Source organism: Leptonychotes weddellii, chromosome 10, assembly GCF_054177405.1.
Source record: "Leptonychotes weddellii isolate Sample4059 chromosome 10, ASM5417740v2, whole genome shotgun sequence".
In the NCBI taxonomy this organism is placed as follows: Eukaryota; Metazoa; Chordata; class Mammalia; order Carnivora; family Phocidae; genus Leptonychotes; species Leptonychotes weddellii.
In genome coordinates, this window is record NC_138378.1 from 95607189 (window position 1) to 95624134 (window position 16946).

The 16946-nt window shown below is 40.8% G+C and overlaps 1 long non-coding RNA gene across 2 annotated transcripts; it reads right to left on the reverse strand.

Annotated features, from left to right (window-relative positions):
* Positions 1 to 316: 316 nt before the first annotated feature.
* On the reverse strand, positions 317 to 16936 carry LOC145715947 (uncharacterized). 2 transcript variants are annotated; one of them, XR_014138258.1, is made up of 4 exons: positions 12279 to 16936; positions 12123 to 12176; positions 11514 to 11594; positions 317 to 1416 (listed from the first exon to the last, which is right to left on the reverse strand). It is a non-coding gene; the product is annotated as an uncharacterized LOC145715947 (long non-coding RNA). The 2 variants fall into 2 exon arrangements; XR_014138257.1 differs by having other exon boundaries at positions 12123 to 16936.
* Positions 16937 to 16946: the final 10 nt, after the last annotated feature.

Genomic DNA, 16946 nt, shown 5'->3' on the forward strand with positions numbered 1-16946 from the left:
GACACCGCTTATCTGTGCAGGAAACTGCCAGACTCCTGTCCCTTCCAGCCAGCGCTGTCAACATTAGACCAGGTGTCAGAGTTTGGACAAGAATCAGTCGAACCGATTCAGGTATCTCCATGGGTCAGTGTAAAAGAGAGAGGAACTAGCTCAGTTTGATTAAATGGCATCTCTAGGCCAGGGCTTGAAATCTTGAGTGTATAAATGCATGCGTATATTTGGGATAGCAAGAAGGAATTTCAAGTTTTGATCTGATTTCCAGGATGAGGCTGGTTAAAGTGTAGTGAGGAATCTTTACAGATCACTGCTAGCTAAGTTCAATGAAAAAAATCCTTTTAGTTTATTAAAAATTGGGAAATAGAAGAAATAAAACGCAACTCCACAGAAATATGAACTGCTACCAGATTAGTATCTTTCCAATTGATGTTTTTCTGCACACATTTTCATATAGCTGAGATGATATGTATACACTACTTTGCCTTGTACTTGCACTTAAGATGCTTTGTGCATTGCACAATTTCGGTAATTTTTTCAATGCCAAAATAATATCCTGTTGTAGTTATATTTTAATATGGTTAGATTCTAATACGGTTAACTGCTTTTTTATTGTTGGACATAGTGTTCTGCTATAATAAATAATGCTGTTATAAACATTTGTGCATAAATAATTGTCCTTTTCTCCTTAGGACTATTCCCCTGAAATGACATTACAAGATTCAAGAATTAATACATTTTTAAGGCTCAGGACACATGTTACCAAATGTTTGTGTCAAAATACCCTCTCACCAGCTGTGGTTGAGAATGTTCCAACTTGTGGGCATCATTACCAGCACTGAATATCTCTTGAAAGAAAAAAATCCTTGCTAATTTGATGACAAAACAGTATCTTACTGTAATTTTATTCACGTTTCCGATTACTAGTTACCATGTGTTTACTCTTTCGTTTTTCCTCTTCTGTCAACAACTTGTTCATGACCTCTGCCCGTTTTTCCCTTTTTTTATCCACATTAATGAAATTTTGTTTTGTAAAGTCTCCATTGAAGCAGTTCACTTTATTGAATTGATTTAAATATTTTATTTAAAGAAATACTCTGAAGACTATAGCTAATTGATAGGAAAAATATAAATCATACATGTTTAAAGATAATTTTGTACTGACATTATGGGAACTTGATTTCTGCCAACAACATGATTAGTTTTGTCATGCTACTATTGGAATGCACTCTGCAGAAATGTGGTTTTACCTTCAAATCTGAGCATACTACCCTTACGTCAAAGAAGAAAAAAGGATAATAAAAAAACACAACTTGGATTAAAGTTTAGTAGACCACATCTGATTTGCTGAAGAGTAAGTTCTTCTATTTACCTCTTCAAGGAAGTGCTTATTTTTTTCACTTCTTTCTGTGCATCTTTATCCTATAAAGAAAATACAAGTACACAATGAAATTTCACACATTGATCCTGCTACTCTGGGTACTTTGAAGCAATCTTTGGTGGAGTGAGGCGATACTCTCTGAAGGACCATTACAAAGAAATTACACATTTCTTAGATCCAGGCATGATTCAGATCTCTGAGAATACGTGTCATGTGGAGAGCTATTTCCAGGGTTTCCCCCACCAGGTCTGGAGTGGTGGGAAGACAGGGAGAAGAGAGCCTTTCGTGTAAGTGGACACATTCGATCTCACTAGTGTGTTAATGGTTAACATTGTTTTCTTCTTCAACTGTACCATGTGGAAGAAGTCCCAGCCCTAGCAGCAGGATTTGAAGAAATCTGAGATTCCACTGCATGATCCAGGCTAGCAAATATACTTTTCATTATTGACTTTATCAAGTAGTTTATATTTAAGATGAAAAACCATGTAATATGTTCTCTAGTACTGCACATGTATTGTTATTTCTTTAAAACAAGTGTGGTGGTTAGAAACAGTGGCGATAAATTCAGGTGGCAGGGTACTCCTCTACACTTTTGCATTTAACAAACATTTATTGAGAGGCGGCTGGGTGGCTCAGTTGGTTAAGCTCAGGTCATGATCTCGGGTCCTGGGATGGAGTCCTCCATCGGACTCCATGCTCGGCAGGGAATCTGTTTCTCCCTCTGCCTTTCCCACCTGCTCGTGCTCTCTCTCTCTCTCAAATAAATAAAATCTTAAAAAAACAAAACAAAACCCCAAATATGTATTAAGTACCTAATCAGAAAGAATTTAAGGGATGTAACAAATGAAAATAAACAGATGAGGAAAAATGAACAAAGTAATATTTGGAAGTAGCTATTAGATTTTTTTTTTTTAAACCTGGAAGCTCTTCAATAGTTTTAATCATAATGTAGTGTCTGGTCAGTAGGATGTCTACTTCTATCAAATCAATATTTTTTGAAGGCTGTGAGAAAATGTGATTAATGAATTTAGGGTATTAATGTATTATTTAAAAGAACTTATACAAAATAAGCTGTAATCCATGTTTATCTTTGTAACCCCATGGCTAGCTGAGTGCCTGGCACCTAGAAGTCCCGAAATGGATGATGTCTACTATTAGTGGCTTGATGCTAGAACATACAGCAACATTTCCCATCAATTTCTAGGAATCAATTTCTTACAGAATAATGACATCAATGAGAGAATTATTTCAATTAGATGCCTAAAGAAATGAAAATGCATAAGCCATAATGAAAGATTCAAAATTAAGATCACAGCATAGTGATATTTATACTCATGCACCACAAAGAAGAGTTCCTCTAACCTCCACCCCAATTCAACTGGCAGCAAATGTGCACACCCACACACTCACACTCACACCACACGCCTCCCATTTCACCTCTTTCCCAGGGCTTCCATCCAAGTATTCTACTTATTTATGTTTTTATGTATAGAGGGCACTAGCAGGGCTTTTTAGCCCAAAAAGCCAGCTAAAACCACCACCTCCAATTATGCTTTCCTCTGTTATCATCCAAAATATACATCCTTTACACCATCAATCCTCTTTGGTATTCCCCCCAATACTGCCCTCCTATGAATTCTCCTCCTTGACTCAACCTCCCACTTACCCCCGTTTTCTCAGACATTTCTACATAGCTTCCTAGCACTCCTGCTAGTAGACTTGTTTTGAAGTCACTTTTGCATAACCGGTAATGCATTTGCTGAGAGAATATATTTTGGGGGGAAGAGGAGAGGATGAGGGATATTACTGGTGGAGGGGTTGGAGCCAATGGTAGAAGATAATTGCCCTCTACCATTTCTTCTAGCTGTTAAACTCCTGGTCACTCTCCTTTTACGTTTATTTTTTTATGACTTCGGCACCTGGGTCACTCTCCACACCGTCTGCCATCACTGTTGGGACATCCTTGCCCCATGGCCCGTGGATCCCAGCATCCCAGGAGTTGGTCTCCTCATCTCCGATGTCCTTCCCCACCACCCCCGTGAGCACACCCTGGGCTGCGTCATGACCTAGAACTGCTCTACCTCTGAAACAGGCAGCCTGCTCTCTGAACACAACTGCCTTCCTTTTTGGATCATTTATCCAATCACACCAATTTTTCAACTTCTACAGGTTTATTAAGTGATTTTTTCCTTATTGTTCTCTATCAGCGTTCTCCTGCTTTGACTTATTTTCAACCCACATTAGGTTCTACATCCAACTACCCTCTTAGCAAAAGATCAAAACCCTTTCTCCCTCTGTGGCACCTGCCCTGGTTCTCTATGAACCCACAAGTCTACAAACCCATCGAGTTTTCTATTGAGCCCACGACAAAAAAAAAAAAAAAAGAGGACCATGATGTGCTCTAGATCCCTTTCTGACTTCCTCAGGACCTTATTCTATCAATTATCTCCTCTCTCCCCAGTCTTTCTCGAACCCTGCCTTCTTTGCTGGCCCTTTCTCATCATTTAAGTATGCTTCCCCATTTCCCACCTAAAAAAACATGATTTCTCAACTCCAGCACCACTTTAACTGCCACCTGACCTCTCTCCTCTCTTCCCCACCAAATTACCGACATGCACTGACTGCATTTTCTCACCTCTGGTGCTCTGAACTGTCTCTGCTTCTCTTGCTCCACTAAAACAGTCTGGGTGAAGATCACCAGTAACACAGACATAATTCAATTCAGCTCATTCCATCCTGACTTCTCCAGAGTGTCTGACCAAGGTGACCACTCCCACCATCCTTTGGCTTCTGAGGCCCCGTCTCCTGTGGCCACTTCTTTCCATCTCACCTGTAGCTTCCTTTTCCTCCTCCCCTTCCCTTATATTGGGGTTTCTCAGAGTTGATCCTTGGCCCACTGGCTTTCAAATACTCTCACTTTACTGGGTGGTCTCTGCCATCTTGTGGCTTCAGACATCAGTTATTTGACAAATATATAATCACTTTATGGATTGGAAAACCTAACAGACACAAACTCAAAAGGTTCATAACTGAACTCACCTTCTCTACCAAATCTGGTTCTCCAATGTTCCCTGGATCCTTAAAGGGTACCTCCCTCTATCCTGGACAGTTTCTAAAGCCGGAAACCGAGATCTCATTCTTGAGTCCTTTATCTCCTGGAAATTCAATGTCTAAGTCTTGTAGAGACTACCACCCACAAATCTGTTAAATCTGTGCTCTCCTTTCACTCCTCACTGTCATCATCTTAGTCTGGGTCACTGGCTCATGTCTGTGTTATTGCAGGAGTTACTTAAATGGTACTCCTTCTTCCAGTTCTATTCCCCTCCAAGCCAAGTCAGTCTCCACATGGTAGCTAGTGTGCCCTCCCCCAAATCTCATTGTGTTACTTGTTGCTTAAGACCCTGTAAGAGTTTCCCCTTGCCTTTAAGAAAAAGGTATACAAGGCTTTCATCTCTTTTCTCCCTCTAGGACTCAACATTTCAGCCGTATTGTACATTTGATTCAATCCTTTTAGGCATATTTTTCTATTTCAAGCCTTTGTTTGTTTTTAGTGTCTTATAAAGTAGGGCATGTATACCACTCACATACCTGAGATATCTGAATCACATAGTGTTTGTTTGTCCATGTTTCCATTCACCTTTGCCATGTAGATACATATTTCAACACTAATATAATCATTAGAACACATTATTTTGTGTTCTACACTTTTCAGTTACATTAAAAGTTGTTTTCTGATTGAACAGTCTTTGTAAATACATTTAGAGCTGCATAAAGAATAGAAACTGATCAGCTTTCAACAGTGATGTAACAAAGGGAAAATGGCCTGATTACTCAGCATAACGTTTCATGATTTTTTGAAGACAAATACCAATGTATCAGATTTTTTATCAACAACTTTTATTAATCCGCTGAGGAGGGATTATCTTACTGCGTATTATGTTTTACCAAATTCTGCATTCTACATTTCCAAGAATGCATTACAGTTCTGCATTTTTACACTACATTATTTTCAGTGCCATGTCATTTGCCAAAAGTCTAAATTATATGTTGAATTGTATTCTAAGGGTTCTTGATAGTTTTGTTCTCCAGTCTGAGTTTTCTTATATAAACTGCAGTTAAAGGCATTTCTACTTGGATTGAAGGCTGAGGGACTCCCCAGTGTGAGAACTTGAAGGCTGACTAAGGTATGTGTGGTCAGTGAAGACTTTCCTTCATTCACGATACTGAGAGTGTTTAATACAGTGAGAATCCTCACATGTCCTGGAATGCTACTCTGTGAGGAAAGGGTTTCTCCTATTTACTTCATTGAATTGCTTCTCTAACATGAATTATCTGGTATTTCTCAAATGGCTTCCTCCTCCTGGTAAAGACTTGCTGTTCTCCTTCTTGTTTTGCTCAGTGTTCTGTGCCTTCCAAGGCTTGAGCTTTGGCTGAAGGCTGTAGGGTGCCTTCCCTGTGGGAACTCTTATGTAAAGGTTAAGTCTGAGGCTGAAGGTTCTTCTACATTCATTACATGTATAGGGTTTCTCTCCAGTATGTGTTCTCATGATGGCTAAGCTTAGAGCATCAGCTAAGGGCTTTACCACATAGATGACATTCATGTAGTTTCTCTGCAGTGTGAATTCACTCATGCTGTTTAAAGGATAAGTTGTTACTGGAGGCATTTCCACACTGATTACAGGCAAAGGGTTCTTCTCCTGTGTGAACTCTCTCATATAAACAAAAGTTAGCTCTCTGGCTGAAGAGTTTGCCACATTCATTACATTTGTAGGGGTTCTCTCCAGTACCACAGACTGAGTCAGCTGAGCTGTGGCTATTTCCCCATTCTCATTATAGTCAAAGAGCTCCTCTCCAGTGTGAAATCTCTGCTACTAAGGGGGAGAGGAGAGGCTGCTAAACGTCTGCCTACATCCATCCATCAATTCATTTTTCTACATATGAATTCTATGCTGACCCTTCAGTGATAATCTCCAATTGAAGACTTTGCCACATGAGTTATACTCACATGGTGTGATACTCGCCTGCATGTAAGTTTTTTCCTTCATAGCATGTCAACTGCACAGCTATCTGATTAATTCTGAGGTCTTCATTATGTTTCAAGCACTCGATATATTGGCCATATTTGTGTAAACGTCGTCTGCTGAGGACTCGGGTTATGGTTTTGAGTTCAGGTTATTCCTTTCTTCCTCAGATTCAAACTATCCAAACCTTTCTGCTGAGACGGCACACTTTCTCTCCGTAAAACACTGTAGTTTCAAATTCCGGGAATGTAAAGTTGTTCACATGCATGAATCTAGGCCCCAGAGCCCAAGGGCTGACACTCTCAATAACAAGTTCAGTGTGATGAGCTTAGAGCTCCCTGAAAGGGACAGAAGACATGTCACAAATAACTATCATGCCAGGAAGAGATTACAAGTGCCACAAGAAAGAAGCACATATGGGAAAATATATCAATACTCTCTGCTGAAGACTTTGGATAAGTAAGAGAGAGATCTACTTATATTACATTGTTATACTGCTGGCATTTGGGTAATGATTATCAAACATCAACTTGACTAGACTGGGTACTGCTTAAGAATGACTGATTCCAAACCAATGTTGTGTCATCAGTTATTTTAAGAAAATTATTAAAAGGAGGTCTAAGAAATCTCTTTAAGGTGTTTTTCAAGATCAACTTAAAAAATACAACCAAGGCCATTATATATCAAGAAAGCTGAACGAATAATATATTTTGGAATGCCAAACAACATAAGAGAAGAGCCAAAAGAGTAGAAATAGGGAGTTGTAAACAGAGTAGCACCCCCAGCCGGCAGCTCATGAAAATATCTGTTCAGAGAGTGAGCAAAGTCTGTCTATCCTTTAGTGGCCTTATTACTTTCTTTTAAAATGTACCAGGAAGAATGAATTCTCCAGGCATGGATGGCACGGATGAGTTAATCTATAAGAAATAAATCCAAACCAGAAATAAATAGGTAAATCAGAATTTCTAAAAAATGAGATGCTGAACAACATTGCTGGCTTTCAGTAAGTAACCCACTCATCACTCTGAGCTGTTGTGTTCCCTTAACAGGAAGGCAGGGTGAACATCTGTAGACTAATTCTATTTTATAAACTTATCTGAAAAACCAATCTCTTAATGAAGAAAATCAAATATGAGGTCTTAATTAAGACAAAAAATTAAAAGCAGGCTTAGGATTTTATTGCTAAGCATGGTGACTAATGAGAGGGATGATTCTTAATCTATGTAACAGCATGGAGGTACAGCCCAGGATTTTAAACAACAGGTAACTTCCAAGAACTTGTGAGCCGGGACACAGTCGTCTTTACTTTGAGCGCTTCCGGTGTCCTCTTCTTCCTGGAGTTGTTTCTCATATATTTTATTTACTGTCCTATAAGACTTTGTCTTAGAAGAGCAATTAATGTCACTTCAAAATATTACAGCCGTTTAAGAACAGTCTGTTTCTTTACCAGACTAGCGCACCCCTCGTCATAACACACAATACTACATACTACTTCGCGCCCGGAGCGCTTGCAGCCTAGTCCAGGTCAGTCACTTGGACCCTTCCTCCAGGCAAAGAACTCCCAGGCTGCTGTGTGGTCATGACTTCATTCATCAAGCATTCTCACACTGCCTTAGACATAGGAATCCTGGTTTGGTTTTGTTTTTTTTTTTAAAAACAGAATGTTTCTCAGGACCTGAGATTACCTCCCTGGGGTCAAGAAAAGTCCACATGAATAATAAAATACTGTAGTTTCAAGTTCTGGGAATATAAAGCTGCTCCCATGCATGAATCTGGGCCCTAGAGCCCAAGGGCTGACATTCCCAATATTGAGTGCAGTGTGATGAGTTAGCACTCCCTGAAAGGGACGGAAGACAGGTCACAAGTGACTACATGGCCAGGAAGCAGTTACAAGCACCACGAGAAAGCAGCACACAGGTCAGGCAAGTTCACGTGAGGGAGAGCGCGCCAATGGCCCGGTGGCCGTCACTGTAATGAGTGGCTCTGCTGGACATTTTGGAAATTAATAGACGGGTCAGCAGAATCACTAATGAGGCATATTTCCATCAGGAAAACCTTACAGAGATAAGGGGTACTACAGATTACTCTCCTCAGCTTATTTGCTAATTGAAAAAGAAACGGAGATATTCCTGACAGTACATTTAATTCCTTGAAAAAAACAAAACAAAACCAAACCTCCTAGAAAATACAAATGGAAACATCACTGGAAAAAAAAAAAAGTAACATGGGAAATATTCATTAATGCTATTTTGCTTATTACATAAGTATTTCCACAGGGCCCAGCTCTCTTAGTTACATTCATATCCAGTCCTACTTATTAGCACTATTAGCACTAGTATTTTTATTTGCGTGCTATTAGTCTTCTGATTCTTCCTACCAGGACTCATGAGTGCTTATTATATGCCAGGCATGGCACCTGGCACTAGGAATAGAGGTATGGATGAGACCCACCTAGCCGAGATTCTTGTGGAACAATCACACACATAACGAGGCAACCACAGCCCTGCTCAATGACTTGAAGGAAAAGCACAAAGTACTTTCTTGCCTGGGAGCATCAAGGAAGTCTTTCCTAAGGAAATGACATTTGTGGTGAGGCTTAAAGGGTGAGTGGGAATAGAGGTGGTGAAGGGGCTGGAGGGCTTGGGTGGGAGTGTTTCCAGAAGAGGCAACAACAGGGCCTGATGGTGTGAGGCAGGGAAGAGCATGGTGCAGAGGTGAGGAGAGTGGAGAACATGCATCAGAGCCGTGAAGGACATGCTACATACTTAGGACTTTCAAGTAGGGAAGGGACAGATTGAGGTTTGTTTAATCTGTTGCCTCAGCTGCTATGGAGAGCCAAGAATGACCTGAAGGGAGGAAGAAAGCTGTGGGGCCAGTGGGAGGCTCCCACAGCGCAGTTTGGGTGAACTCGGGTGGTTTCCTGTTTGGAGTGGTGGCAGCGGAATGAGAGGTCCGTTGGGTGGCTCATGGCATGTTTTAGAAGAGGAATTCTGAGAACTTGGGGCCTGGCTGGGTGTCTGGGTTGGGGGCCGAGGTAGAAGGAGGGGTCAAGGATGATTCCCAGCGTTCCTAATTGATGAATGAACGTGCTGTTTAGTAGATGGGAAGATGGAGAGGAACAGATCCAAAGGCCTGATGACGAGTTAAGCTTGAGATGTCTCTGAAACATCCAGGTAGAGATGGCACACGGGAAGGTGGACAATCAGGTCTAGAGCTCAGAAGGGAGGTCTAAAGATACAAATTTGAGGACTCCCGGCAGGGATATAGCATTTGAAGTCATGGACAACAGGCTTGTGGGGTAGGGAGGAGGAAAGGGGAGAGGAGAGGGGAGATTTAGGGACCAAGGACCAAACCTTGGGGGTCATCGATATTTAGCCCTTGTGTGAGAACACTAAATTCTGTGCCCAAATGTTCGCATGTCACACCAGGTATTAAACTTCATTATCATACTGTAGTCTAATCTCAAATTCTAATAAGAATACATAGATACTCAGTTTAAGATGACTGCATGTAACCCAAGTGACATAGTTCAGGAGAGATGGGAAAGATGGTAGGGTTCCCATGACCGATATGGAGCAGGCAGCCAGAGGGACAAAATCTGTTTTTCTGCCCCCAAAATTACATCAAGTGTCTTCCGTGGGGAAGTGCTGCTACTGAGTCTGTGCTGTTGAGCTCAGAACTGACCAACGGAACCCACCGAGGGATCTGAGGGAGAAGGACAACCAACCTCATAGGAAAGCCTGCATCTAGAAGCCATCCGAGACCTAGTGCTGGCAGTTGCTGGGAAGGCCCGGGGGAGGCTGGCCAGCCCTGTCTACAGACACGGCCCTCCCGAACCCTGAAGCTCCAGGAAGGTCTTGTTCCCCTTCTCCATCATCCATATTTCCCATGACTGTCCTGAACACCCCCTTCCCTTCAAGCACACAAATCTTCGCTTTTCCACCACCGCGCCTTTGTTCATGATCTGCGATGTGCTTCACTCACACCTCCATGTCATCAAAACCCACCTCTGATGCTACTTAATCTCTTCTAGGTGAAAATAATTTCCATCTTCACTATTTCCATAACCAATTATTTGTACCTCTCTTAGCACTTCAGGCTTTCCACCCTGACCTATAGTTATTTGGATATATAACTTATATTCTAGGCTATAGAGGGCTGTGGGCTATTCTAGAGGGCTGTGGGCATGCCTTACATGCTTATATTTGAGATCACAAACATTGGAGCCAGTGTTGCTTCAACAGAGAAGAAGAGGGATGCTTATTTCTGAGGCAGCATTTGTTTTCTTTTTCTTTTTTTAAATGTAGGCTCCATACCCAGTGCAGAGCCCAACGTGGGGCTTGAACTCACGACCCTGAGATCAAGACCTGAGCTGAGATCAAGAGTCAGACGCTTAACCGACTGAGCCACCTAGGCGCCCCTTGAGGCATTTCTTTTAGCTGTGATTCAGAGGATGATAATGTTTGGTGGTATGAGAAGGGAGAAGGAAAACATTTATCTATTTTCTTTTGTTCCCACAATACCAATATATAGCTCACAGGAACGCAGGCTGGACTGTTAACTCTGAAATTCCTAAAACAGAGTACATCCAGAACCCTGAATTAGTGAACAAAAGGGCAAGAAGCAATGCGATAGTTTCTTCTTCATTAGTGGTAGGTGTTCAAAGACTGAGAAAATGCTAATATGTTATTTTTAATCTTCTTCCTGCTAGAGGATAGCCCTCCCCTGCTGTGAGCTAGGCCTGAAGATCGCAGCCACGTGGACAGTTCTCTCGCTCCAAGGTGGGCAGCCTGCTTACTTGTCTGCTGCCTATCACAGCTTCATCATCATCGGCTCCCCAGAATTAGGCTGCCCTCCTTCCTTCCCCCAGCGGGGTTTAGCCTAATCCCTTAACAAGCATTAGGATGTTTTAACTGCTAGCCCATGATTTGTGTGTCCCTGAAAGATACAGGGAGTCTGCTGGTGAAGGGTTACCTGAAGCAATTTTAAAAACTTCATACTACATGTTAAATCCAAAGTTTTAGTATGGAAGAAAAATCCAGACGTTTCTAAGCTATCTTTGAAGCCAGAAAAGGACTAATAAAATAACAGCCCTCATTGTCACTGTTGGGACTTACCTCTTTGGTAACACAAGGAAGCAACACTGCCAAATTACAAAACTTCATAGCGTCATCTGTTTGTTCAAGATCGATGTAACACTAGAAATGAAAAATAGTCAATATGAAAGGCAAGCACATTTTTATGTAATGGACTCAAAGTGATCTTAAAACAGTGGTCTTCCTGGGGCGCCTGGGTGGCTCGGTTGGTTAAGCGACTGACTCTTGGTTTTGGCTCAAATCATGATCTCAGGGTCACGGGATCGAGCCCCAAGTAGGGCTCCCCGCTCAGTGCAGAGTCTGCTTGAGATTCTCTCTCTCCCTCTGCCCCTCACCCCGCTTGCACTCTCTCTCTCAAAAAATAAATAAATAAAAAATATATATTTTTAAAGATTTTATTTATTCATTTGAGAGAGAGACAGAGAGAGCGTACAAGCAGGGGGAGAGGCAGAAGGAGAGGGAGAAGCAGGCTCCCCGCTAAGCTGGGAGCCTGACGTGGGGCTCAATCCCAAGACCTGGAGATCACGACCTGAACCGAAGGCAGGTGCTCCACCATCTGAGCCACCCAGGCGCCCCAATAAATAAAATATTAAAAAAAAAAAAAAAACCCAAAACAGTGGTCTTCCTCACCTTGGCCAAGAACAAGTAATTGGACTTAGAAAAACCAGGGTGTAGTTCTTCAACCTGATTTTAAGAGAAAACAGAAAAGAGAATAATGGGACAATATTAAAACAACCACCACCACCACCAATAAAAAGGACATATTTCAATAAATCAAATACTAACCAAATTGTCCTAAAAATTTAGGTTGATTGTGTTACATCAGAATCATTTTATCCATTCAAGTATCCTCTGAGTGGAAATAGAACTTTTGAGATTATCTATTAAAATCAAGTTATTATTATGTTCATAAAGCTTACGAAACAATGCGATGCTTTGAGATTTCGGGATTCCTTTGTACAACCTATCCTTTCTCTTTTTTTCCTTTCAAGAACAAAAACAATTGGTGATACATCTCCCAGGATAAGTCCTATCCAATTCACAATCTATTTAGGAAATGAGGAGAGGATGACTGGTATCCCATGACAAGCATCCTCCACTGCATTAATATTTGATTTCTTAGGATTTCAACACATCCCATGAATTGAATCATATCCGAAGTCCATTGCATCAAGTGTTTTTAAAGCAAATACTGACCCGTGAAACAACCAGTCCAAGTAGCAGACCTACTTGCAGATTTTAATAAGTGGGTATTATGCAGGCACTTTACTCCTCATCTACTAAACTCTTATGCATCAGTTCCCTTTCTATATCTCTGGTGAATAAGAATTTTTTTCAGGCATCTGGCATTGCTACTAGAAAGCACTTCTTAGAACCTAAGTCAATCTTCGGTCAGAGTCATCTTCTGCAGTTGTAAGGGCCTATGCAAATATAAGCTCCCAGTCTGACCCCAGAACCCAACCCAGAGAGATGCAGAACCCAAGAGAAGAAGGCTACTTTAAAAAATTTACAAAGATATGTTTATTTTACAAGGTACAAATAATACGGACATTTCCAAAATTAAAAAGTGATAGTTTCTTTGTTCTAATTTTATTTTCGATTTCAATCTCATTCTCCAGGGGTAAGCACGATCAATGGTTTGACATGCATCCCACCAGACCTTTAACAAGTATACACAAATAAAAAAAAATTCGCTTTTGAAAAAAAAATTAATATGGGACCATTTCTACATATTGGTCCAAAACTTTTTTTCCCACAACACACCACAGATACATTTTTGCGTTAGCATACACAGATCTACCTCATTGTTCTTAAGAGCTTATTTCATACTGCACAGATGCCATAATTAAATTAAGAATTCTCTATTAGACATTTTTTTACTCTTACTAATAATGGCTGATGAATATATTTGCTCCTATATGCTTGTGCACGTGTGATTATGTCTGTAGAAGAGATTCCTAGAAGTTGAATTGCTGAGTAAAAGGATACATACATTTTAAAGATGGATACTAATGGAGGGAAATCTAAGACCTAGGCACTCCTGTGCTGAGGAGTGCACATCTTTGGTAAAGGACATTTACTCTCTATAAAATCCAAAGGCAAAGGTCCTAGGAGGAGGAGGAGAAGAAAGTCTCTTGGGCTGGGGAGCCAGACTGGGTGTAACTCTTTAGGACCAAATAGATGAACACTGTGTGGATCTGGCCAAGAACCTGTTAGTGAGACTGCAAGGCTGCCAACAGATGGAAGGACATTGTCAAGTCCAGTCCTAGCCAGAGCCTTGAAAAGCCTAGAGAGCCATCCACAGTGCTGATGGATTCTGGTTCTGTTGCTTCTCTCTTGTCCAGTTATTTCCATCTCAACTCTTTCAGTCTACTAAGTGCATTTCTCAAATCACTCTAATAAGGAAGACCTCAATTAAACTTTGTTCAATTGTACCTTCTTCTATGTCCAACAGTTGCCCAGTTCTTTTCAAACCCTGTCTGGAAAACTTGCTGAGCACAAGCAGCCTCTTATTTTTTTAAAGTTGGCATTTTAATTCTGTATACACACCTTAGCACTTATGTTTAATTAACTATAATAACTATAAATTAGAATATCTCCTTTTGTGCTCATGGTTAAAAAAAAGAAGAAGCCAAAGGAACATAGGCTACTCACAATACCAACTTCCTAAAATGGAGCAGATTCTGACTTTTTACCAAAGGGCTTACCTAAATAACAAGGAAGGTAGTGTTGCTCAGTAGAATGTTCTAGTTAGGCAGCAGTTTCTAGCTAGGCTCTTAGAACACTCTATAATAATACAGGGTGGAGAATATTGTAGTTGTTAACTTGGTCATGGCTGTACAAGTTCCCTGGAGGCAGGAGCTGTGTTGACCATTTCTGTATTCCCTGTATTTGACACTGTGTTACCAGGTATGTGCTTAATAAACATTACTGAATAAATTAGCATTGTTTTAAGAACATCTCATAACCTCAAGCAGCAGCCCTCCATCATATCAGGACATAGATGAAGGCTCTGCAGGTGGTAAAACCACTAAGGGGGATCCAGGGATCATATGTTGCAAACAGCGGGGGGACACCAGGGCCACCGATCTCCCAACATTGCTACACCTGTTATCCTACTACACACACTCAAGGCACTGGGCTCTCTATCATGCCATTGGCTGCACAGGAAGAGCTTTGAGAGCTTTAAAAATGCTGATCAAGCTTTTAAAATACTTCCCTTATGACCCAAGTCCATTCCCAGGTAACTTACCGAAGAAAATTTACAACATGTCTACATAAAAGCTTGCATATGAATGTTCATAGAAGCTTTATTCATAATAACTCCAATAGCCCACTGGACACAACTCTAATGTCTACCAATAGGCAAATGCATAAGTAGACTGCGGTATATCCATGAAATGGAATATTACTAGGCAGTAAAAAGGAATTGCTGATACACCGATAAAATGAGTGAATCTCAAAACATTGCATTGAGCAAAGGAAGCCAGATACACACAAAATACAAGCTCTATGATCCCATTTATATAAAATTATAGAATAGGCTAAACTAATCTATAGTGACAGAAAGCAGATCAGTGGTTGCCAGGGGCAGAAGGTGAGGGAAATTGACAGCAAAGGGGCAAAGATAACTCTTGAGGGTGATGGAAATGTTCTATATCTTAAAATGGTGGTGGTTACATGAGTATATAAATTTGTCAAACTTCAGTGAACTGTATCCTTAAAATGGGTGCATTTTATTGTATATAAACTATACCTTAATATATTTAAAGATTCTGAAATAATTAGTCTGGGTGGTGGCCAGGGCTGGCATTTTTTAAAGCTCTCCAGATGATGCTAATGTATACCCAAAGTTGAGAACCATTGCCGGAGGGAATCATGCCAGAATTTTGGATGAGGTGGGAAGCATACAATAGTTTGAAAGAATTCCCACAGGGGATTCACAGATGACTCCTGTCTAAAACCACATTCCCAGATGCTGTGATGCTGTGGAGGATCAGATTTCACCAGTTATAAGAGCAAAATAATAGCAGCTAACATCTACTTTTAGTTAGAGTACTTTATGTGCTAGGCCCTGGGCTAAGAAAATTACATGTATTATTTTATGTATCTTCACAAAAACCATATAAAGTAGGTATTATTATGCCTGCTTTACAGATGAAGAATTTAAGATTAGGAGAAATAAAGAAACATGGCTAGGTCATATAGACAGCAAAAGGCTCAGGTCTCAAACTGATTCTAAAGCCAGTGCTCTGGATCACTACAGAACTGAGCTGGATGGCCTGGGGACACATTCCTGGCCCCTGTGAACACTCTTTGGAGGGAAAGAGTTGGAGACAGGAGTCGGGTCCAAAACCACAACCTCCTGCTGGGACCAAGGGTTGCAGACTCCCCTTGAGTGTGGGAGCCAAGTTCCTTCCCCTCCACCTCCCAGTTTTCTTATGTACTCCCCAGCCTTCGCCCTTAGCACCCTGGGCTCCTAAGGACTCTTAGCTGTGGCAGTCAGTACAGGGGGAGGCTTTCTTGATGCCTTCTCACTCCCTCAACAAACACCACAAAATGCATTTTCAGACAGAATCTAAGTCATGCTGAATGGAGAGGTCCCCAAGATGGTTTGCCAGCATGTTTACAATTTAATGGAGTTAAAATTCTGTGAGCTTTTATTGAGCTTACTAGGTGATGGGCACTCACTAAGCAATTTCCTTGTATTAACTTATTGAATCTTGACAACAGTATGAGTCAGGTACTATTATCTCCATGTCATTGATTAAATTGAGAGAGAGGTTAAGAAACTTGTCCTGTCCAACGCTTTAACACCCCGCCTCACTGAAATGGACAGATCATCTAAGCAAAAGATCAACAAGGAAATAAAGGCTTCAAATGACACACTGGACCAAATGGACTTCACAGGTATATTCAGAACATTCCAACCCAAAGCAACAGAATACACATTCTTCTCTAGTGCCCGTGGAACATTCTCCAGAATAGATTACAGTCTAGGTCACAAATCAGGTCTCAACCTGTATCAAAAGACTGGGATCATTCCCTGCATATTTCCGGACCAAAACGCTTTGAAACTAGAACTCAATCACAAGAAGAAATTTGGAAAGAACTCAAATACATGGAGGCTAAAGAGCATCCTACTAAAGAATGAATGGGTCAACCAGGAAATTCAAGAAAAATTAAAAAAATTCATGGAAAGAAATGAAAATGAAAACACAACTGTTCAAAATCTTTGGGATGCAGCAAAGGTGGTCCTAAGAGGAAAGTATATAGCAATACAAGCCTTTCTCAAGAAACAAGAAAGGTCTCAAATACACAACCTAACCCTACACCTAAGGAGCTGGAGAAAGAACAGCAAATAAAGCCTAAACCCAGCAGGAGAAGAGAAATAATAAAGATCAGAGCAGAAATCAATGAAATAGAAACCAAAAGAACAGTAGAACAGATCAA